Here is a 24390-nt window from a genome sequence, read left to right as displayed (position 1 = left end):
GAGTAGGAGTGAGAGTGTTAAAATGGAGGATTTATCTCTACTCTCTTACAGTGGCTAAGTAAACAGAGCAGTGTATTTTCAGAAAGGTGTAACACTGCTAAATACTGATTTCTACTGCTGAGAGTAACTATTTCTTCATAAGTAATGCTCCTTTTCTTACAAGCAGTTGTAGATATCCATTGACACACCAAAAAAAGTCTAACCAGTCTTGTAATTTTGTCTTTATAAGTTGTGTTGAAGGTTCTTTTCCATGTCATCCTCTACCATATTTGAATTCTAAGAATCCAGTAGTAAGATATTTTTAAGCTACATATTATTCTTGCTGCATAGTTCTTGTGTACAGGAAACCCACTGAAATTTATTTTAATTATAAATATTTTCTACAAAAATGACATTAAAATGTTATTCTTTTTGAAAGAGTAGAAGAGACATAGATCTTTTATTTGAAGACACAGATCTTTTATTTGCACACAAAAAGATGGGGACCCAACCAGTTTAGAGACCTCACGTAACATTGCAATACAATAGATAACAAATTGAAACTCTGAGGACAAGGGTGTTTTTTCTCATCTACAGAGAAATTGTTTATCAAAATTTTAATGTGCCCATCCTCTTTTCTAACCTAATGTTTTGTTTCAGAGAAAATCTTTTTAGCTTAGCCATTTGACCAAAATTTCATTTTGAGTGGAAGTCACAGTTCTTGCACATCTACAGATAAACTCTATAGCACTGACATAGAAAATCCAGAAATTTGCATTAGACCTGCTGCTGTGATGTGTGTTCTGTTTTACAACCCTGTAAGTGCTATGGATACATTGCTTGGACAGCATGTGAATAGATTGAATATATAGGACATGCACAGTACAAACGGATCTCAAACATGCTATTATGCATGTTCTCAGATAAGCAATTACACATTTTTCTGCTTAGAAAACCCAACGCAGATATATAACAGCATTTCTTTGACTACCTGGCAAAATTAATATCTAATCTTTCCTATTTTTTTCCCACGTGATGTCTTCCGTTTCCCTCCACCCATCCTGACTTGTCTTCTCATTCATCAGCGGTAGCTGCTCTTTAATCTCATAAGCTGCTTTTGTATAGGAGGTTCTCATGCCTCACGTGTTTCTACACTATGTAGAATAGTGCAGACTGATATACCTGAGATATTTATGTGCAAGTGCAAGTCACTCTTTTAAATAACAATGAAGCTTTTATAATTCCTCCCTTTACAAAACCGACTTTCAGAGCTGGGGATTAATATTATTTTAATTTCAGGGCACATTTCTGTACTTTATCAGTTGAAGTGCTCAGGAGCATTTAGCAATGAACAATTTGTAATTTGTCATTTCTTTAGTATTATTAGGAAACAGCAAGATGTTTATCAATAAAAAGGCCAGTGATCTAAATGTCTAAATTCTCTCAAATTACTTAAAAAGAAATCAGCTCTGATCTTTAGCAGATCCAATTCCCACTTAATTAATTGCTAATTGTCTTGACAATAAAAAAAAATCAGTCTGAATAACAAGAAGTGAATTACAATAACCACTCAAACGTCTGTTCAGATAAGCATGGAAAAACATAAGTAACTTACCATGAAAATTAAAGTATGTGTGCAAATTAAAGTATGTATGCATTCAAAGTCCATTGGTGCGACCGTAAGCTAGAACTGGTTTTCTTCATGCCAAGGAATATCCTACTCCACAGAAAATACCTACAACACAAAAAAAGGTATCTGCTAACAGCAGAGTAAAACACATTGTGATGATCACCCTTGTAGTTTTGAGAATGTTAGCTAATTTTCAGCTGTCATGGTAATAAATATTTAATTGTGTGGAAGGAAAGAGAAAACATAGGAGTTAGTTATATCTGCATTATCCAGGAACTTTTTGCTGTTATTTTTAATTTCTCCTGTTTGAAGCAGCTCGTGAAACTTTACAGCACAGTTGAGCAATGCTTTTGTGAAATGCCACTTCCACTCCCTGTTTAAACGTGAAAATCTACATTAATTCCATATTTAGAATGAGAATTTACACAGTAACAACTTTAGCATGTTTAATGTTATGTTCACATAATAATACTTTTCTTATACGCTAACCTAAACTGCTAATAAATAGTGGTTTTGAATTCCAGAAAGGAGCTTCCCTTTCAAATTCAACTGAAAGGTTCTTGATTCTTCATTGTCCAACAAACATATTGATGGAAGTGCCTGGGGAGAAGATAAACCATCATTGAAGTCATCATTTCAATTTGCTGCTGAAAGTAAACCACTTTTCCTAGCGTGACAAGATTTCCAGTCCTGTGCAGCGTGAAAGCTTTCATGATGAATTCAGAGTGAACAATTTCTCCCTACTCATCTCTTTTGACTCTGGCTTCAATTTGTTTTCTTAAAGAAAAAGAATAAATGTCACCTAGGCCTGCATTCCAAATGTCATTGCATGTGTGGTGGCTTAAGGCTCCTGTAGTTTAAAATATCTTATAAGAGAGCAAAAATGTTGGACAAAATTTGTCTAGAGAGCCAGTGAAATTCAGTACAAATTTTGTCCCTCACAACCACTCTTCTCAGCTCTCATTTTCTTTCTACAAGCAAAGCCATGTCTTCAGCACAGTGAACACCAGCCTATGACTCACTTATTTTAATGTCTTTGGCATTTTGACTCAGATGTTCAGAATGTCAGCTTGCAGACTCATGAAGAAGCTGTAGCTGCAGCATGTAGAGTTCCAGGAGAAAAGTTTCTAAAATAGTTTGGTTGTTTGTTTTTTTTTTTTCTTTGATTCCCACTTCAGATCTTAAGTATACATATTCATCACTAGCCCCAGAAAGCCATTTTGGCATCATTTTCCTGCTCAGCTGTCAGGTTACATTCAGTACAGAGGCCAGCATTTCCTATCTCAGCATTTTTCCTGGGCACAGCTTGTGGCCACAAATTGAAAAATGCAAAGTAACAGGCATTGTTTGTCTTTAGAAAGTACTCATTATTCCTTTTTGCTCTTCATTTAACAATGTGTCTTCATTTCACAGTCTTCTAACTGTTGTAATTCTGTTTCTAACTATGCCCTGTGGGCAGATTCAATACACATCTCTAAGTTTAAATATGAAAATATATGTAAAAAGAATATAGTTTATTTCTTCCTCTGGGGTCATGCAGTCCGATGCTGCACTGGAAGGCAGACAGTCACTAGCACAATCAGGTTAGCCATGGCTTTGTTTGGCTAAGTCTTATAAATCTCCGAGGAAAGAGATGCTGCTTGCTTGTCCATCATCAGTTCCAGAGTTCTACCACACTCGTGAAATGGTGAGAGAAGATTAGACTATCTCACACATAGCAGCAAGTTTCAGGCACAGAAGACCTGGACAGATGACTTCAAAAAGCAGCCAGCACATTGCGTGCTTGCCTGCTGCCAGTTATGTTTGTCAAGTGTGGGGTTTTGGGATTTTTTTTGTTTGTTTGTTTTAAGGAATTGTCCAACAAGTTCTTTTCTAAGGGTGTCACTAAAATGGAGGAAAAATGAAATTTGACATATTATGTGTAAGGAAAACATGCAACTGCAGTACAGAAGCAAAAAATTGAAACAAATTTTTACTTTTTCTCTACTAAATTCTTTTTTCATTTCAGTGAGGTAGGTCAGGCATTCAGATTAGCAGCGGTACAAACACTTGTACTACTGACGTGACAAGCAGCAGTTTCAGCATGTATTTGCTTGTTTTTCAGTCAAGAATAATGACTGTTGTTTTTCTCCTGTTTTTTCTCCTGTTCTTGTTGAAAATTAAGAGAACCCTACTCAGATTTTTTACAGACTAAGACAAAAGAATAATTTGTTTCAATGCACTGTTGATATTATCCTTTTTATAGTCCCGTGTATGTGAAAGTTAGTGGAAGAGAAGAGAGAGAATATGATGAAAAGTGAGATCCATATCTGAAAGAGGAAATCTTAGGTGTCTTCTTAAAGATGGGTATTCAGTACAGAAGATGGGTAACAGGGAGATTATTATTTTTTTTCTGTCACTGGTAAACACAGGCTTATGTGAATGGGGAATTAAAACACTCCAGTTAACTCTGGAAGCGTAATGCCAGATAATGTCAGGGCCATCTTGTGCAGTACTTACTCACGTGATGAATCTCTTTAATTCTGTCCTCCTTAGAGAAATCACTTTCAGTGGTACTGCCTGGATGAATTCAGACATTGCACAACCAGTTAGCAACAACATCTGATTTAATAGCTTATTTGCAAGTGCCAAGCTACAAACAGGGTAGGCATCATCCTCAGCACTGATCAATGCTAGATGACACATTTCTAAAGCAAGTTGAGTAAGTTTTGGTAGCTGCGAAGTGTTAAATAGTATTCTAAGCACATACTAGTAAAAATGCATGAACTCGTGTGCTTTAAAATAACAGCAATTTCCCTAAGCCTAGGAAAGGTTAACATGCATGAAAGTTTCACATTTGGGTCCTACCCAGGATTTCCCTGCCAACTAAAACACCACTAGTTTGAAGTTTTGATCTTTATAGACATAAATTTGCCCTTAAATGAAAATACACACTCAGTTCTCCCTCAGGATTGTGACTGAAATATTTAATAGGAGATTTTTACAATTAAGGTAACATCCTAATAACATTCTTCTCAACTGAAATGCTAGTCTTCTGCTGGAAAACCGCCGGCCCAGACCATATGGCCTGTCTCTGCACTTTCACTGGCGTATACGTTCTTCACTCACTTTCATAAAGACTGTTGTCTAGTGCAGTCATATGTTTAATAGCTACTTTTTCTATCATTAAAAACTTAATTTTAATATAGAATAGGATTACTAGGTGAGGTGGCTTGGAAGCATTTTAAGGATCATTCTGATTTTGCAGGATTCCAAAAAGGAGAGACAATTGCCCTTATCAGGAGCTTTTGAAGATGTCTAGTCCATGGTTGCTTTCCATCTATGAGCATGGATAGCTCACAAAGACAGGAACAATATTTCCCTCCTTTCAGAAACAATGGAAATCACACTGAAATGTAGCCAGCACTGTTTCAGTTCCTCTTGACTACCTTATCAAGACAAAGTGCCACACTCCCATGAGTTTCTTCAGCTGCATGGCAAATTTTCCCTGTTCATTTTGCCCTGGGGCAGAGTTTGTATTGCACCTCAGTAGACTTTCTGGCCCTCAAGCAACTTGTGAGGATGAAACTTTGTCCTCCAGCTCACATGCAATGTGCATTGTCACCTTCAAAGGAACAAGGTCCTGGTGTGTGATCTATCATTATTCTAAGTGCAGAACACAAACATGGCTTCAAATGCAGAATTAACAAATATGGCCATAACTCAAAGACAAAGTGAAAGTGTTCAAACCCTGATACCATTGCATCCTCTTACATCAAGAGAGGTTTCCAGGACAGCAGTCTTAGGAGGTAAAAAAATCTTCTTAATGTGCTATACCTTAGGTTTGTTTTATGTTTGAGCAGAGTATTCCAGTTCTATACCCAGGGCGTGCATATCCCAGTGTTGACATCGTGCTATATCAGCAAGTGGGGGTGAGCAAAGTTCCCATTATCTGCCCAGATATGTTTGCTGGATGGCACTCGTATACAGAAAACCAGATCCATTTATCTGTATGATTCTCTTACCCATTCACTATTAAGCACACTCAGATGATTATTTTTTTCCCCTAGAGTACAAAAGAAATCAACTCCAATAGAGGTTGGTTGATGTCTAAATATCATCTTTATGATGATCTCAGTTTTGCAGAAAGCCTGACATAAAAGATTTACTTTCCATATCAATAGGAAGTGTCAGGAAGTCAGTACCTAGGTCTTGTCTAGATAGGATTTTTGTTGCATTGACAGACTTGCTGTCTGTCTTCAGATTCTGTTGTTACCAAAAGTCCTACTAATGTAAAATAGAAAAAGGCCACATAATCTTCACTGTTCCAGTATATCAAAACAAATTCAGTACCAGTACTCCTACATCTTTTCTTTAGGTTTCTAAAAGCCCTATCATTTCTCTTACAGTAGGTGATTTAGAACTCAGACCATCTGGTTCATCCCAGGCCCAAACCATTCCAATTCACAACACAGAAGTTAGAAGATAATTTTTTTCCTGCCCATTTTTTCCCTTTCTTTTCCATTGAAAGATGACCTCAGAAAGAGTTTACCTTGTGTACTCACTTGGCTAAACTGACTGTCTTCAATGTGCTGTGTATGTTGACCAATTTTCATTTCCATGCTTAGTTCCAGCTTCTTTGAAATACCTGTTTGAACTCAAAGTGCCTGGACCACAGCTCCATTAGATCCATATACTGAAGCACAATTTAGTATCTGTTTTGTCCAATCTTTCCTTTTCCTGTTGACTAGATTCTCTGTTTAATTTTCATCTCATAAGTTGTCAGATTTCTCAGACATTCATTAAAATGCTTCCTCCAATTAAAGATGCCTGACACTAATGGAAATAAAGTTTATTTCTATATGTACTTTTGGATCACTTTTTGTGAACAATTGCTCGGATAATAATTTTCACTTCTTCCTCAATCAATGGATGCTGTTTTCTTACCTGCTGTAGTGTGAGGAGGGTTAGGGAAATACAAACATTTGGGTAGCCTGTATGTCAATGTATAGAGCCACAGATTTCCTTACAAGGAATGTATTACTTTTTTGGACACCACAACACTGTTGTGTTTCAATCTGAATTTTCCTTTAACTAGCTTTGATGAGAAGTAGACATTTAGACACAGAATGGGGATGCATATCACCAGAACTCAGAACAAAATTTGGCTTACAAGCTGGTAGCACAGAACACGAATGTTTTTTGACAGGCATTTCTCATCATGAATAAAGGGAAAGAATCAGAGCTGACCTAGCAACATGCTGAGGGGTCAAATTACCCAGTACTTTTGATAGGCAAGATTTTAACTGAAAAATAAATTTATGGGAAGAGGGTAACCACTGTCAACAATTAAGTTTTCTTCTGGGGTTAATCAAGCATTATTTTGCTTTACAAAACAGATCATAAGATATGTTAAATGATCAGCACAAGGGAAAACAGGGGAAAAGCTGTAAAGCTGTATGCACAAAATTTATTTTTTTTTGGCTGGTAAATAAACATTTTCTTTAAAGGATTAAGTTTACAGGTCAGTTTTTTAATACCCCAGTACAAATAAATAATACTGTTTCTTTATAATTCATATCTCTTTCCCTCCAAATCATGGCTCTTTCTTCTACTTGGATAAAATCCAAAAGCACACAATACTTTTCTCTGAAATACCATTCCTGTGTGAGCTCTACCTCTCCTATCCCTTCTCCCTAATCAAGCCAATGCAGGTATGTTCTTCCCAGACTCTAGCTTGTATCTTTCCAAACCCCTCTGAGGATCACCAGAGGTGTACTCCCTGAAACTGGTAGCAACTGCCAGACACCCCAGTTCTTATGTGCACTGTAGGTTTTCATGTAATTTCCTTTTTTTGTACATACACCATAAAAAATCAAGGTGATATCTCAATTTCCTGCAGGGACAGAGCAAATCCTTAATACAAAGAACTCCTGCTACTTGGACTCTGTCAGCAGAGTACAATTATCTGCTTTTATCTAAGACTTCATCTTATCTTTTCTATTTCAAATCCACAAAAAAAAATAATTTTTGAGAGTTAGAAGTGTTTTTGGGGGCATGAAAAAATAATTATATGTTTTTGAGGAAGAAACGTTTTGTAAAAGGTGGTATAAGAAAACTGCCAAAAGTCTTCACACTGACATAAAAAGCTGCACACCAATTTTCAATGATCAATTCTGTATTATTATGACACTCAGCCAGAAAGAACATAAATTACTTTTATTTACATTCAGAGTTCTGTTTGTTTTTTGGATCATGGAGAGCATATTTGTACTGAGTAAGTGGCAGGATTTTTAACAGGACCTCCTTATTTGTTCAGAGGTTTTCCCTTTGGAAAATTAAAAAAAAAAAAAGCAAGTGCCAGAGGGCCTGAGCATTTCTTTCTTTAGTCTGGTTTTGCTTCAGCAGCTCCTGTAGTAGATTTGAATTCTTTGGATATTTTCACCCCATGGGGTGTAGAGCTGTCTTTTTTTTTTTGCTGGATGAGAGTAACAAAACAAGATATATATATATAGTATATTTCAGATGTACTGGGACTGGTGCAAGGGATACTTTTGTCCTGGATAGGAAATGACAGGACTCACAGTTCCGACTTCCAGAGGATAGACAGGATGGCCCCGATACCTGCCACATGACTCCACCTTTTTGCTCCCGGGTGTCACCATTTTAGAAACCGTTAACCCCACGTGTTCACAGCCATCCCTGTGATTGACTGGCAGGACCAGGCTACCCAGAAGTGCATAACAACAGGAAGGCTCTGTCTTCTGCATACACAAAGGATGACATCTTTGACACATCATGTTTTCTCATTGCTCTGTGATTGACTGGTTGCCATTTCTGGAACTCATCATAGGTACATGAACACAGGCCACCATCTGATTGTCTGCCTATTTCTTTTGGACCACAAAGTGCTCATATATGAAAACATACCTTCATCTTTATCTTCATCTTCAACTTTATCTACCTCTATCTTGATATTAATATGAATGTACAAACAGAAGATATAGTTTAACAGGATGGCTTTCATTCATGGCTGCTCAGAAGAATGCCCCAAATCTGAGCTGGATTTCTTTAATTAGTACCTGAATCAAACTCTTTTCTGATATCAGCTGACATGTCTATCATAATCAATATAGTTGAGATTAGTCAGTGAGTTAGCCCTTGAAAAATATGTATCAGGACATATGTGACAAGTCAATGAAAGAGTATTATGACTCAGGGAACCATAGACAATGTAGCTGGGATATTATTTGTGAATGAAAGAAATCCTTTTTTCCACCACTCAAAATATTTCTTTCTGTCTCTGATGTCAATGACAAGTGGCTCTTCCCCTTCCTCTCAAAATTTTTTCCAGTTTATTTTGCATAAAAAGGAAAAAAAGGTAAGGGGAGTAGCAGGGTGTGGAAAGTAGGAAGGTACACCATAACCAGAATACAATGAAATAGAGAAATAGAGTATGAAGAATAAATCAAATTAGAATTTAGAGCCAAAAACATTGCATAGAAAGAAATGATATTCTATTTGTAGACCAAGAGAGTGATGCTGAAATACTGAGGGACAACAAAAGAAACTTGGGAGGCTTTTTAAGAAAACCTACAAATCTTAAAATATAGCTGTCATTTTTTGCCAGCAAGTACTTAAGTGCCTACAATGTATTTGAAAATTGAAGCCCAGAAATCTTCCAGGGTTGTGGAAAATTGTAATAAAAATGTTTGCAGTGACATGAATAGAGAGTGGATGTGGAAGGCACAGGTTCAAGATACCAGCAGGATGGTTCTCAAAATGGTATGCTTGCTGATAGCTACAGCAGCTGGTCATCAAGGTAGCACATTTTCTACCTGAGATTTCTCAGGGCAACTAGCTCTGAAACAGCCACAAAATTCTGATCTGTCACAGAGGTGGGATAGAAGTTTAGGATAGAATGTCCTAAAGTAATTACACCTTGGAGATATCCCCATCTCATTCTTTTCCATAACTAATATAATTCAAATTTGATTAAACCTTATTAGACATTTTGGTTTTTTTTTTCCAATGAGTCAGAAATAGACATCTAGGTGTGTGAAGTCAAAATCATACCAAAGCATCCAATGCGAAGTTGTATGGGAGCGGTGTACACTATGCAAGTTTATTGGGGAGGGAACTCCACCTTGGCACTCATGGAGCTTGAAAAGTACAAATTCTGATCACTAATCACAACACTAGTTCCCCCATATAGCTTTCTGAACAGAAAGGGCAAGTTAACACTTTTATGCATACACAGAAGAATAATCCTCAGAGTAAATAGGTTTGTGCTTAACTTTGCACTGTTCTGACTAGGATAGATTTTCAGTTATGGTGCCCATAATTCAAGTAGTAGAAGACAGGCCTTAAACCAGGAGTGGCTAGTTTTCTCAAAACAGTCATAAAATTATTTTGTGTTGGAGACCTAGGTATCAATGAAGACTGGTAAGAAAGGTAAGGATACGCTTAACGTAAAGCTCACAGTTGAGCTGGGTAGGTGGTCAATCCCTGAAACCCAGTGATACCAGCACTAGTGCTTTATACTAACTTGCTTTCTCTCACACCTTCTTTACCCTGAAGACTTAATGTTAACCAACGTGTTGCAGTTTAATCACGTCTGCCAGAAAGGTGCAAACACACAATCAAGTAAACTTCTCTGTGATAAAGTGGGTTATTTCATCAAGGACTGTAAGAACCCAAATAGGAAATGACAATTTGATAGTAGAGGATAACATAACAGTCTAGGCTCTGACTAGATCTGACCACTGGAAGCTGAAGATAAATAAATTCAGTGCTGAATACTATTCTGGTTTCTGTATCTAATTTAAAAATTACTTCAGGAAAAGAACTGTGCGTGGTAAAGTGTTAAGCCTGCTAGTGTTGAAATTGCCCCAGCTTGGCATGTAGAAAGCTGGAGAGTCAAATTCTTCTAACTAGCATAATTCATGATGCAAGTAATTTCAACTCAAACTATGTAATTAACTCAAATTATATGATCAGGTGCTGAACAGATATGATGTCCAAGAAGACCCACAAAGGGCAAAAAGTCACAAGAAAATGAGGTTTATGATATGCATTGCTTACATAGTATGTTTAAAAACGTACTGTTGCAAAAGTTTCACGTAGTCAGAAAAGACTGAGAGAAGAATCAGAGAAGACAGCCTGGGATGGTGCATTCTGCTGCATTGAACTGAGAGATGTTATTATAACAGAAACAAAGGGATGTTCATTCCCTTCTTTCCTGATATGACTAATATTCTGTCAGGGAAAATTTAGAAAGAAATATTACTGTGTAATTTTTTAGGAAAGGCTTGGAGCTCAGTCTGTTATTCCCCCAACTGCTGAGGAAAGAAGAGCAATTAGCTCCTTATCTTAGTGCTTAATTCTATCTTGCAGTCTGTAAGGCGATCAGTTACTTTACTGTGTGCTTAAGATGTGGAGAGCAAAACAAAAACACTGATTATCTCTCTCCCTCCAAAGTACATGCAGGCTACTCTGAAGTATCATCATATCTGCCCTGATGTGAAGCTTGTTACGTTTGTACCAGGCAGCGATACCCTGGATTGTCCATGATACTGCGTTGACACACCCTGCCTATAAAGACTATGACTCTCAAGTAGTGTACTAATGGGGAATATGCTACAAAGCAGGGAGGTAGAGAAGAAAAAAAGAAAACTTAAAAAAAAACTTCAAGGAAGAAATAACAAGTGAGGGGTGAGGGATTAGAGAAGGAGGACCTGCCGGTCCAGTCAGATCTGAGCTTTGTGCACAGTTAAGAAAACTTTTGTGAAAATATGCAAGAATATTGTGACTAAAGATGATGACAAATAGAAGACGGATTATCCTTTTCTTACATCTGCTATTCTGTGGTAATGTAATCTGATGCATTTCCCTCCAAATGCTCCCTTAAATCAGGGAAATATAATGCATCTGAAGTAAGAGAGATACTGATGGTCTCAGCTGTGTAACAAAAGTTAGTAATTTCCTCTCTTTGTCAAAGTGTTTTAGGAGTTCTTGTCAGTAACTCAATTGCACCCAGGTCTTGTCCTCTTCTCCCTATTGCTTCTTTTTCTCCCTGTGGAGAAACATGGGAGTACATGGTGTTCAACATTCACTTCTTGATTTTACCTTTCTATTTTCACTGAAGTTTTTACAACCGAAACTCCTGTCCCTCTGTCTTGCAGTTTTGTTCTGCTGCTGCTTGCTGCTTTGTTTTCTTATTAAAAACACTTTGTTCCCTTCTCAAGGTCTTGACAGGTTGGCTGCTGACAGCCCAATTTAAACATTATGTTCAAGGTAGTAACTTGAGTGTGCATCCTCCTTGTAAATTAGGGGTCCTCAAACTACAGCCCACGGGCTGGATACAGCCCCCAGGGTTCTCAATCTGGCCCCCGGTATATACAGAACCCCCCCGCCCCCCCCCCACCGGGGGTTGGGGGGGGAAACCAAGCAGCTGCAGATGGCTGCCTGCCACTGCATCCGCGCGCCGGCCCCCTGGTTAAACAGTCTGAGGACCCCTGCTGTAAACCCAAGCTTCATTGAGGGATGTTGCAAGCCATGCTGACATTTCAGCCATGAGCCAATGTAGTGATTTGTTGATGCTTTTTTCCAATTCTTCCCTTCTGCTTTGTGTGCATATCACCCTCCAGACAGATTTGTCCAGAGGTTGCATTGTCTCCTGCTTGCCATCTTCACCACTGTCCATGCATTCATCATAAAACATAGCATTGTAACAGTAATACTATTATAGCTTCATAAATGATCATTTAACAGACTCCCTCCCTTCCCAAATGAGCTCTTGTTGCCATGTGAGGCACTAAGAAGTAAGCATTTTAAAACAGGTAATAACAGAGAAGAAATTAGTTAGATGTAATGAAGTACAATCTTTTGGAATTACACGGGACTTTGCCCTGCACTTCCCCCATCAGACAATTGGGTCAGAGCCCTCAGCTGATAGCACAGCAATTTTATTGTCTTCTAATGAATAAGGTGTAATTCATCCCAATATATAAAATATTTTATCTAGGATTTCTATAAGAGGCAAAAACATATTACTGGTAAGATAACACTCATCCAAAATGATAATATTTACTGTGGCACTGCTAAATAGTAATATTCTAAACCCTCTGTGCAATTTTTGTAATGTAGACTTAACAGTGGTATTGAAAGCAAATAAAGCCTAATATGCAGGTCTTGCAGAATTTTAAGGCACTGAGTCAGTCTATCATTTAAAATAAACTTATTTTCCTGGGGGAGGCTTACTGTCTGGTTCATACATACTGTTAGCAGAGGTTCACAGGATGGCTGAGATTTCCTGCTTAAAGTAGCCCAAACAGGGGGATGTCTTATTCCAGTATGTACCCTGTTCCCTTCTTTGCTGCTGCCCTTGCATCAGCTTGGAGCTCATCTGCACCCCAGGGAAGTGGTTCAGCTTTTTAAAGCAGCATCAAAGAAACCCAGCAGCCAATGTTCAGCTATCTTGTGAAACTTCGACCTAAGATCGTTTCATGAAGTGGCAGGTGTAACAGCATACACAGAAAAGTGCCAAGTAAGCAACAGGTGACAACAGAAATAGAATTTTAATTGTAAGAGATTTTCTTAGAGGACAATTAAAGTTAATACTGTCCTGTCAAAACTGCAGAAGAAATACATATTTGGTAAGCCTCCCCTGCATCATAAAAAGAATCACAACAAAAGAATCCTTGCATAAAAAATAAGCAAATGCTGCAAAAATCTTATGAAAGACAAAACACTTCAAAACTCAAAGAGAAAACTGTTTTGTGTATGAAAACATACTCCACTATTGCAGCAGACACCATGGGCCTCACATTAGCTCCACGGGGATTGAACAGCACCTGGAAAAGGAAAAGGCTTCTTATCAAGAACTAACAATGCAAAGATGTATCTCCTTTCATACATTCTGTATTTGGCTAGATAAATCAGTAGAGACTGGGTGTCCAAGCAGGTAGACAAAGAAAATAAATACAAATAAACAATTAAGGCTATTTCTGCAGTGCCATCTGTAGTGTGGATAAGTTTAAGCCACCTGTTGGGTTTTTTTAACATGGACATGTATCAACACACCATGTATTTTCTGAGTGTTATTTCAGGTTTCAGGCATGCTGTATTTGTGCTCACACCACAGAAACTTGTCATATATTCAGGTCATAGTAAAGCAAGGGGACTTTTAAGTCCTAACAATAATGTGATGCTTATTTACTATTGTGGCACATAGTAATCAATTCCAGACAATGAAGGATGCCTTTTCTGAGAAGTATTTCTACCTATTTCTAGTAGAAGTCTTTTGTAGCTATTCTATTGTGATAACGATCATGCAGCCTGTCGTTTCCAAATTAATACTTAATCTTTCAGTGTTAGATGCTAACCCTTGTTGGTAAGAATGTGAGTTTAAACAGAGTATGTGTGTGTGTGTGTATCAAACAAAAAACTGTTTGCCAAAACCTGATCATGTTTAAGAGCAAGACCACCATCAGCAGAATTAAACAGTAATTGGGGAACACCAAACATACTTTTGAAAAAAATAATAAATTAATCTTAAAAGAAGTATAAAAGAAACGCGAAAATTCATAACAGGAGGCAGAGACCTTGGAGTGGAAAACCAGCCATTAAAAATGGTTTGAGCTGCCAGAAGCTGCCTCACCAGCATCACACCTTTGCCTCGGCCAGTGAAAGCAGCCTTCTCATTGGAAACCATGAGCTGCCTGCTGTGCAGCTGGAGGGGAAACTGTGGGGGCTGCAACCACCAGGGACCCACACTTCACATTTGCCTATGCACATAAAACTCGAAGGATGCTTTCTCACCAGCTTGTGGGTTAATAGGTTGTAGAGAGCAGCACAGATACCCATAAAACTATAGCATCCACGTCTCCTTATGGGATACCTGCAAGTAGGGTAACCCATGCTTCTGAAAAAGAAATGGTGCTTACAATGTACACACCCTTTGAGGAACGTATGTGTGTGATGGTAGCTCTGTGAACATGTGGCTCTATGTGTGTTTGTGATTAGAAATTTTAGAGACTGTTTATTGAATAACATTTAGAAATGTGTAGGTGCTTACTATAATTTTGAAAGTGTCTAGTATTGTGATTTATATTTTGTATTACTGATATTGACCCTGAAAATGAAGATGATTGCTGGTTATTTTTATGTCATTAATAAATCCATAAACTGCTTCTATCCTGATACAGTTTAAACTAAATGAACTGAGAAATTTTTCCCTATGACATACCATTTCATCAATTTTCTCCTTAACTAGCTTCAAGGACTTTCTGGCTGAGTTTACTTACAGGGCAGCCTTCCCTTACACTGTTACGTATGTTAAGTTGTCTTTTCATGTTGCGCTCTTGGAGACCACACTGCACAGATACTGGCCAAAACACTGTAATTCCAGCATGCACACTAGGAATATACGAAAGCAGCAAGCCTCTCATTCCTTGGACCATTTTCTGTGTTTTGGAGTATGATGAGAATGAAAGACAAGCTACTGTTCTTCATCAAAGATCTTGCAAGCCTGTCCAATGTAAAGGTTTTGGTGTGAGCTGATACCCCCTTTTTTTGGACTCCTTTTTCAACAGGTGAGGAGAAAATAGCAGTCAAGCAATTAAAGATAGATCAAAAAAGAAAACATCTGGGAAAAAGTGCAAGTCTGCATCATATTTAAGGCTTGGAATGTGGAGATAGCATAGGTAACATTGGTGAAATGATTTATTTACATGGAATTCAGACTGCCCAGGGCAATAAGACAAACTGGCTTAGAATTGGAGTCCAGGCAGTCCTTTACACCCTCATAACATTGTATAGAGGTCTGGGGTTTCAAAGGTTAACTCCAACAGGATAATTTTACATGCTACAAATAGTCAAGGAAATCAAGAACGGGCTAAGGTGTGCTGTGAGCACAGCTTGTATTATTCCAAACTATATTCCTTGGTAATATAGTCAAGCTGTTTCAGGGCCAAAATTTAATAACAGCTTAGTTAAAAACAGCTTAACTAACACTACTACGTGCAATCATGTACACAGATCTTAACATAAGCGATAGTAAAGGACTAGCAATGGGAACACCAGACTTTGAAAAAAGGAAACATCCGATATAAAGGAGACCACTTCCACTTTAAGCATCTGTCATTTCTAGCATTTCATTTTCTTAAAACACAGATGACTATTTACCAGAAAGATTAGAAACATCTGAAAGTATTGATGTAGTAGCTGGTTCTTATGCCACAGCTGAACGTCATTCTATTAATACTGGGTCTATGCAGCATATAATTATAAAGAAGAAAAGTACTGAAGTTCCTGTTGAATAACAAACAGGTGTAAATTCCTTCAGGGAGTCCAGGTGATTTACAGTTCTGAGGACTGGTTTGTAATTGGGACAGTTCTTGAACTGCTCATCATCTGCTTAGAGATTCAGATTTATATCAGGTGGGTTCCTTTACATATCAAGAACAAATCTTATCCTCACATGTAACTTGCTTGTTCTAGCTTTCAGGTAAAAAACTTGACCTTCCCAGTTTTGGCCAAATAGCCAATCATCACAAATGCCTGTACAAACATAATTAATGGAGTTCTTGCATTGTATTTTTTATCTATTCCCGTGCACATTCAACTTGCCACTGCAATAGTTTTGTGTCTTCATTTCTGTGATTTATGTCTTACCCTGTCAGGTGGTCATGCAGTGTAAGTCCAAGAAGCAAATCATAGAATCATTGAAATGTAGAATAACAGAAAAGTCTTGGGTGGAAGTGACCTCTGGAGATTCAAGCCTAGATGAAGTCACACAGGGTGTTGTCAAGCACAGTCCTGTATATTTCCAGCAAGGGAGATTCTATCACTTCTGTTGGCAACTGGTTCCAACGTACAATTTTTCTCATAACAAATAATCTTTTTTCTTATGTCCAGGTTGAATTTCCCTTGAAGAAACTTGTGCCCATTGCCTGTTGTCACTGTGGATCTTTGTGAAGAGAGTTCCTCTGTCTTCTCTGTAACTAACTTTTAGATATTGGAAGACTAGATTCCCTGAGCCGCCTTTTTTCCTAGTTTAAACACCAGTCCCCCAACCTGTCTCTGACTGTCATGTTCTCCAACACTTTACTCATTTTGGTGGTTTCATTGGACTATCTCAAGATTTTCAATTACTCTCTTGAACTGGGGAAACCAAGCTGGACATGGCATTCCAGGTGTGGCATGACAAGGGCTGAGCAGGATTGAATAATCTCACTTCTTGATCGCTGGCTATGATCTTGTTGATGCAGCCCAGGACATGGTTTGCCTTCATTGCTGCAAGGGTGCACTGCTGGCCAGCGTTTAGCATGCTGCTCACTAGGACCTGTGGTTCTTTTAAATAGTTACAGCCCGGCCAGTCAGACCCAATCTTATACTGCTGCTTGGGATGTTTCTGCCCAGGGTACAGAACTTCAAACTATTCTCATGCAATTCTCCTTGGTCCAAGCTCTCAGCCTCTCAAGGCCTTTCTGAGCAGTATGTCTTCTTTCCAGAATATATACCACTCCTACTAGATTGCTGATATACACAGACTTGGTGAGGGTAATTCAATCCATCCTGTTTTAAAGATACTCATTGGTATTAAATACACTACTAATCCCAGAGAAACACCACTTGTGGCTGGCTGCCAGCTTGATTTTGCGTCATTAACCACTACCCTTTGAGCCTGGCAGTTAGCCAGTTTTTCATTCATCCTCTGGTCCGTCTGTCCAGTCTATGTCTTATCAATTTACCAAGAAGGATATTGTGGGGAGACTACGTCAGACAAATTGTTATAGTCCGAAATTAACAGCTTTGCCCTTATCCAGTGAGCAAATTGTTTTGTCACAGAGGGTGATGAGGTTGGTAAATCAAGATTTACTGTTGAAGAATCTTTGTTGGCTTTTCCCAAACACTTGTTGTCTTTCATCAGCCCAGAAATGTCTTCCATGAGGACCCGCTCCATAATTTTCCCAGAGACTGAAGAGAGGAAATCTGGTCTGTAGTTTCTCAAATCTATTTTGCCCTTTTTGTACACTTGCCTTCCAGTTATCAAGGACTTCCCTTGGCCTCTATGACTTTTCAAAAATTACGAAGAGGGTCTCTGCAATGATGTCAGTCCACTCTTCTTGCGTTCTTGCCAGGTCTTACAGACTTGTAGATTCCAATTTGTACAGATAATCCCTAAATTGATTCTCCTCTGGGGTTTTCCATTTGCTTTGCTGCTGCTTCATGGCATAGACTTGGGGGCTGAATTTATCTATGAAGGCTGTGGCAAAGAAAGCTCTAAGTAAACATGCCTGTGTCTTTTATAACTAATTTGCCAGCCCCTTTCAGTGGCAAACATATCTCTTCCTTGTACTTCTGCTTACTAACATTCCTATAAAATCCTTGTTATTCTTGACATTTCTTGCTAGTTTGAGTGCCAGCAGAGCCCTGCTTTACCACTCTGGGCCACCACACTGTCTGAGGCTAAATAGCAAACAGAAGCTAAGCACAGTCCTGTGTAGGCTTCTGCCCCATTAGCCCCTTCTCAGGACACGATGAGCTCCTTCCTCCCCCTGCCCCTCAACACTTCCCATGTGTGGTTTGTTTAGCTCATGAACATAGTTGCAACCACATGGCCACGCTGCCCTCACAGCAAAGTTTAGGAAGAAATCACTGTCTATTAAATGTTTTTATCTGGGTTTTCAGCTGACTTATTTTTCTGTATAAGCTATTTTGAAGAGTGGAGTCATCCTCAAACACCAGTTCACTGGAGTGGGAAAATTAGGGAATAAAACCATTTTATTTGTTGCTTGTAAACTAATGGGACCAAAATATGGGTAGGGTAGAAAAGTATTTGTATATTCACCTGCACCAGACTAGAAAACAATAAAAAGTAATTTGCCTTTCTGGTCAAAGAATATAGCTAGAGACAGCTGGATATCCTACTCCGCTGATGGTAAATATCACATCACATTATAGTGGCTACAAAAATAACAAGGAGCACAACTGTACACTTCAGAAAAAATTCTCATATAAACAATTACACAAATTCCAGACTGGCTTCTACACTTTAAGAAGTAAATATGTTAGTATGACATATACTTGTGCTTTTACTTTTTTGATCAAGGCATTTGTGCAGATTGCTCTAGTCAACATGACATTAATAGGCAATAAAATAAAGTATTCAAGTATGCACATCGTGTCTTTTCTTATCAGTACTCAAAATAAACAAGCACTATCAACAATAGTAATTACATGTTATAATGTATCGCTGGCAGCCCTGGGTTACCTGTTCACACATGAGCAATCTATATAATTGTCATGAATTATTGAAATTCTCCTTAACTTTTGCAACACTGAAAAGGTATTATGAAAAAATCTGAAAAACTGTTGGCTCTAGTATGACAAATAAATTGAAGCAGTTATGAGTCCGTCAACTAATTCTGCACACCGATTAAATACTGATTTCAGTAATATATATACATGCAAATGTGCATAACCAACAGTATAATAAAGGATAAAAGTTGTGTTATGTTCAAGCACAGAAGATTCCGTCTTTTTGTTACAGTATGTGTACATTAGAATGATGACTAACAATTAGGCATTCGACTGTACTTGGAAGCTATGTAACCTTTTGCCATTCAGCTAGCATGTATTGCAGAGTGCTGTAACATGGCCATTATGGCCATTTTTCAGGAAGGGGCAATGATTAGGAAGGGGAAGAATGGTTTAATCCACAATCCTTCATCCCTATTTTTCATTGCAAAGGCTTCCTACCACACAAAGAATCAATGTCCCATCCTGAGACGTTTCAGATCAACAGAATTATTAAACCTGTGGCATTTGCCTTAGACTGTTGTTGCTATCTAGAAAGACAATACAAAAAGCACCTCCAGTGTTTTAAAAAATTAAAACATGAGATCCCACAGGTATGTAAATCTGAATATGCAGGAAAGGAGCCAGCTCCTTTCACAGACTGAAACAGGACCCCCCCTTCCCTCTATGCTACATAACATCGTAATCTCTGAATGAATCTAACCTGGAAGTTCAAATACTATCACCCATTTTACAAAGGATATATACCACTTTGCTGTACCAACTTTTGGTATTCGGTCTTCCCTGAAATTGACATCTTTTTACTTGGGTTGAACTGAAATAAACAGGCTGCAGAAATATATACTTTCTCTGTCTAAAAGGAGAACAATGGGTGAAAATTCTCATTTTCCTTTAAAGAAATGAAATGTGAAATACTCTTTGACACCAATTGCATTATTTGTTGATATGATCAGCTGTATTACAAAATTAATAAACAATATTGCATGTGCACAAATGCTGTAAGAAGTAAATGGTTATAATATTAAGACAATGAGTTTTTTCATTTGAACATTCTCCATATTAAATTATAATACATTAAATCTCAAATAATAGCTGGATGTAATCTATAAATTTTCTCAAGGTTTGTCTAATACACCTAAAAAATTTAATAAGATAGCAATGTTTCATGACAGAATTTCATACCTGGAGTATGTTGCACTCAAGCACAAACTCTTTGCTTTTAGGTAACTAACATTACTTAAAATAAAGCTGTTTCAAGCATAGGAAAATGCATTGCAGCATTTTCACATGTATAGATTGGCATTTCAAAGTCAGGGGATTTTTTGTGTTATTTTGTACAAAAAAAGGTTTATGATTGTGAGGATGTGGCATTCTCATAAATAAGAACAAGATTCTTTGGGTGTTGCTTTCTTAGCTGGTGGAGCTGCTGAATAAACTTTAACGTCACTTTTCTTTGCAGGTTCTATGCCAAAACATTGATTTACATACATAATCACCTCAGCCTCCATCCTCAAAAGGTTTATGCAGAAAAAGAGTCCTTCTTACTCAGACACTCCCCTGCCTTCAAGTGCAGAAATATGCAAGTAATTTTTGAGCTCTTACTGGAATAATTCCTGGGTGGCTGCATATGGGGTGGTCTAAGAGATTCTCCTTTCTGCTGCTGTTTAAAATGACAGTGAAATAACTTTGGCTTTTCAGCTCAAACTGTCCTTTTCCTTTTCTCTCCCTCCCACTGTGCAGCACTGCTATGCGACTGCATGTTTGTCAGAGACTTCATGCAACTTCAAAAACAGGGAACTGTTGGTTTTTTTTTTTCTGTTTTTTTCCCTATCCCAAATGTTTCACCATATGACACTTTCAAAGAGATATGCAGTTTCTGTGTTTTCCCTTATGCAGCTTGTCATTACTGTATCGTTTGCATAATTCTTAGTTATTGAATTTAGAGTAATAAAGTGTATTTCCATTCAACCTGTTGATATTCAGGAGTTTGCATTCAATTATCATTATGATAACTTTGAAATCTTTCAGACAATGAATTTATTTTAGACATCTTTATTATATTTTTAAAATAAATCTTTCACAGAGATCCCTGAAGGGTCCATACAATGCACTTCACAGAATCACAGAATCACAAAACGGTCAGGGTTGAAGAGGAACTCTGGAGATCATCTAGATTAAAGCAGGTTCTGTTAGAACAGGTTGCCCCAGAACTCCCTGGTCCTTCTCCCCAGAGCTGTCTTCCAGCAGGCCAACCCCCAGCATGTACTGGTGCAGGGGGTTATTCCTCCCCAGATGCAGGACCTTACACTTGCCTTTGTGGAGCTTCACTAGGTTCCTCCCTTCCCAGCTCTCCAGCCTGTCCAGGTCTGGCTGAATGGCAGTGCAGCCTTCTGGTGTGTCAGGCACTCCTCCTGGTTTTGTATCATCAGAAAATTTGCTGAGGGCACACCCTGTCCCTTCACCCAGGTCATTGCTGAGTAAGTTGAACAGGACCAGACCTGGTACTAACCCCTGGGGAACCCTATTAGCTACAGGCCTCCTGCCTGACTCTGCACCATTGAACACACCACTGAGCTCTGCTGTTCAGCCAAGTCTCAATCCACCTCCCTGTCCACTCATCCAACCCACACTGCCTGAGCTTACCTATGAGGCTGTTGTGGGAAACAGTGTCAAAAGCCTCACTGAGGTCGAGATAGACAACATCCACTGCTCTCCCCTTGTCTACCCAGCCAGTCATTCCATCACAGAAGGCTATCATGTTGGTCAGGCATGATTTCCGCTTGGTGAATCCATGCTGATTGTTCCCCATGACCTTCTTTTCCACCACATGCTTAGACATGAACTGTTCCACCACCTTTCCAGGGATGGAGGTGAGGCTGACCAGCCTGTAGTTTCCTGGGTCCTCCTTCTTGTTCTTTCTGAAGACTGGAGTGACACTGGCTTTCCTCCAGTCCTCAGGCACCTCTCCTGTCCTCCATGGCCTTTCAAAGATGATGCTTGGCAACAACATCTGCAGGTATTCTCAGAATACAGGGGTGCATCCCATTGGGATGCAAACAGGACACAAACTTTTTAATTTTTAAGTTAATCTAAGATATTTGGTAGAAGAGAATTTCAATTTGTTTGAAAATCACCAATATTTGCATGAATTACAGTAAAAAAATAACCTTTTTAATCGGAAGAGTATGAATTCAGTAAGTACATTTTTAGGGACAAAGTCTTAAGACAGAGCATTAAAGTTGGGACACACACTTAAGTTTGTGTAATTCTGAAAAATATCAGTCAAGGAGGGCCATAGTATTAGCTATCATGCAGGTTGCAATATGCATGTGAAGTTAATAGGAGTATAGAAGCTGGACATACAAAAATAAGAGATAGAGTAGAAATTTGACTAAGAACTACATGTTTGAATTAAACAGCATAGTTTGAACAATCTGATTAAAAAGTAATCTATGGTCAAATTTAGCTAAATCTTATTGAGAATTAAGTTCTAAATTGTTTCAGCTTATATTGCCCACCTCTGGGCTGTGGGAGGAGAATGCTGTTCTCAATAGCTCTGTGAGCCATATAAAAGGAATCTCTAGAGATGGAGAATTTGACTCCATTTGTCATGAGGTATTCCACTTTCTGCCTACACAACAAAGAAATTCCTGCTAATGTTGCATATGTCAATAGATCTTGTTGAATCTAGGACTAGCATAATGCGTAAGTCACATTATTGTAGAGATAGCACTGACATTAACACATGTACTATGTCATTTTTTTGGGAAAAGAAAAACCTTTACAGGGTTTTTAAACCACGTACATTCAGTCCTGCACAGTCCAATAGTGCACATCATTTGATGTGAGTATACTAAAACATATACTTCTTCCTGAAAGTCATCGTTATTCATAAGCCTTTGAACATATTTCGCAAAGCTGAGAGGTTTGATAGGACTTTTCAATAGTTTGCTCAGCAATTTCGGAGTTCTAACACCCTGCTTAATAGCACTTTAAAATTTAAATAATGGACATCTTTAATGATCTGGCAGTCTCTCCTGCAGAATCAATAACATGTGAATAATTGGTAATAAACTGTAATATATATCACAAAGGCACTAATTCTTTTCCTACCCTCATATTTTACACCATTTGTCTGATGATTTTCCTTATTTGATCTGAAACATTGCCTTGAATCAATTCATAGGCTGAAACACTATTGCAACAGAACACTTTAAATTAAGCCTGGAATGAAATTTTCTTTTCTGCAATGATTACCGACCAGAAGAATGAAGTTCAGAACTTGTTTACTCAACCTGAAAAAGAAGCTATTACCATTTATCTCGACAGTTAAATGTAAAGATGGCATCTAGAATTTTGAAAACACAGAATTGTATTAATGGCAGATTAACAAAGTGTTGCAAATTTATTTGTGCAGCAAATTTAAAGGAAGCAGACCTTCAGCCCTCCAAAATATCTAACATTTTTCCAAAAACATACAAAATTGTGAGATGGTAGAATTTGCTTAAAGAAGACATGTTGGTGACTGGCCTGCCTCTGAAAATTATTCTCTGTTGATTAAAAAAAATAATCAATACCTCTCAGACTGAATATAAATGCATAGCCAGAAACAATCCCTCTTTTTAATCTCTTTTCTTCCGTATAGGTATACCATGGAAGTGCAATACTGTGGTGATTGATGAGAACCAATTACAGAACACACATTAGTTAAGCCAAAGGGTCTTGGCTGAATGAATCATTCAAAGCCATAAGTACCAGATTCTAATGAACACAGCTTATTCCTAGAAGTTCCCTTGAAGATAGGATTCTTTATATTTCTGAAGCTGATGAAGCTCTGAAAATCTAATTAGATCCACCAAATAGCTTTTCAAATATTTTTTATGTTAAATTCACTGCCTTTTTAGAATAAAACGGGATGCATGTACAGCACATTTATCTGTGCAAAAGTACGTGAAAGAAAAACAGCCCCTAATGATAAATAAATCTGGCATCAGCGGATTTTCTTCACAGCACAGAATGGAAACCAGCTTAAAAGTGGAACACACTGAATTGCCATGGGAGAAGTTAGAGTTGCTTTCACACTTGGCTTTCACTGCCCCAAATATATTTTTGTAGTAGATACACCTAAGCTCAGTCTCTAAAGCCGGCTCCTCTCCATCTGTTGTTCAGTAGTCCCTGAAGGGTTTTTAACAAGGCTGAACAGTGTTTGCCCACAAAAAGCTGCATTTGGAGCTTTCCAGAGCTTGACTATGGACTTGTAGAGCTTCAGCCTTCACTGCCATGTAAGTGCAATTTTGTGAATGTGTTTGATCCGTTGTGCTCTGTGCTACAGTGGAAACATCACGGAAACAAGAGATAATGGCTCACAATTCACAGTACTGATGTTGAAACCAGCTTTACCATCTGCTGGTGTTTATTATTAGATAATGATCAGCTTGGTTATATGGCAGTGAAGTGGGAACAACGAGCAGCTTTCA

The sequence above is a fragment of the Falco punctatus genome (genome assembly GCF_963210335.1).
Source record: "Falco punctatus genome assembly, chromosome: 3".
Lineage (NCBI taxonomy): Eukaryota > Metazoa > Chordata > Aves > Falconiformes > Falconidae > Falco > Falco punctatus.
Note: the sequence above shows the minus strand (reverse complement) of the source record.